Consider the following 1,016-nt stretch of genomic DNA (forward strand, 5'->3'; position numbering starts at 1 on the left):
TGAAACAGTGTCCGATCCTGGGCCAACCTCACTACAGCCGCCACACTTGACACCATCAATGATGCCACTTGGCTGACCCAAGCTATGGTATAGACTTAACACTAGCATGTCTGAGAAGCGTCATCATTCAGCATTTCTTGTTCTTCCTTCCTTCCTATCTCCCTCCCTCCCTCCTTACCAGAGAGATACACCTGTCAAAGGAAGAATTTTATGATGAAGCATGTTTTCTGACTTATACTTTATTCCTTGTTTTAAGCACTAGATGCTATCAGGGTACTTCTGAAACTTTAGGATGTATAATAATTTGTGTGGAGTATTTGGTGAGACACAGTCTTAGATTCCTCACCCGAGAGATGCTGATCTGCAGGTTTGGGACAGGGCTTGAGACTTGACGTTCAACTAACAAGCTTTCCAATGCTGCAAATCTGGCTGGTACACTTTGAGTAGCACTGGGTTGACACATTGTGATTGTCAATCCACTTCAAAACTAATCATTTACAAAGCACTGGGTCTTAATATCTATGGAGCATCTAAAGTCAAAGTAAAATGTTCTATATTGTCATAAACATTTCAACTAATCAAAATGAAGGGTTAATTATTAAAGTATTAGTTAACAATTAGGAAATTAGTCTAGCAGGAAATTCAACACATACCAATCCTGTTAAAATTTTTAATTATTTCTGTATAGAAGGGAGCTTAAAAAAATTTATGGAAAAATGGAATGAAAAGATAATGAAATTTTTCCACAAATTTTTTTGAAGTCCCCTCTTTTATAGTATCATGAGTGATAAAGTGATAAAATCCTTTCTATTTTCATAACTGTACTGTATTGTAATAATCTTGTCTCCTACCTAAAATAGCCTGCTGGAATGGTGATAGGGATTACCTTAAATTTATTTATCAATTCAGGAGCAGCGAGCGTGAATCTTCCTGTCCGTGAACATGTTGTTGCTGTTGTCAGGTGCCATCGAGTCGGAACCGACTCATAGAGACCCCATGCACAGCAGAAAGAAACA

The 1,016-nt window shown here is 37.8% G+C and overlaps 1 protein-coding gene across 1 annotated transcript in view; it reads left to right on the top strand.

Annotated features, from left to right (window-relative positions):
* Positions 1-1,016, top strand: part of DNAJC24 (DnaJ (Hsp40) homolog, subfamily C, member 24) — a 61,982-nt gene that overhangs the window by 20,276 nt on the left and 40,690 nt on the right. The window lies entirely within an intron of this gene.

The sequence above is a fragment of the Chrysochloris asiatica genome, unplaced genomic scaffold (genome assembly GCF_000296735.1).
Source record: "Chrysochloris asiatica unplaced genomic scaffold, ChrAsi1.0 scaffold00072, whole genome shotgun sequence".
In the NCBI taxonomy this organism is placed as follows: Eukaryota; Metazoa; Chordata; class Mammalia; order Afrosoricida; family Chrysochloridae; genus Chrysochloris; species Chrysochloris asiatica.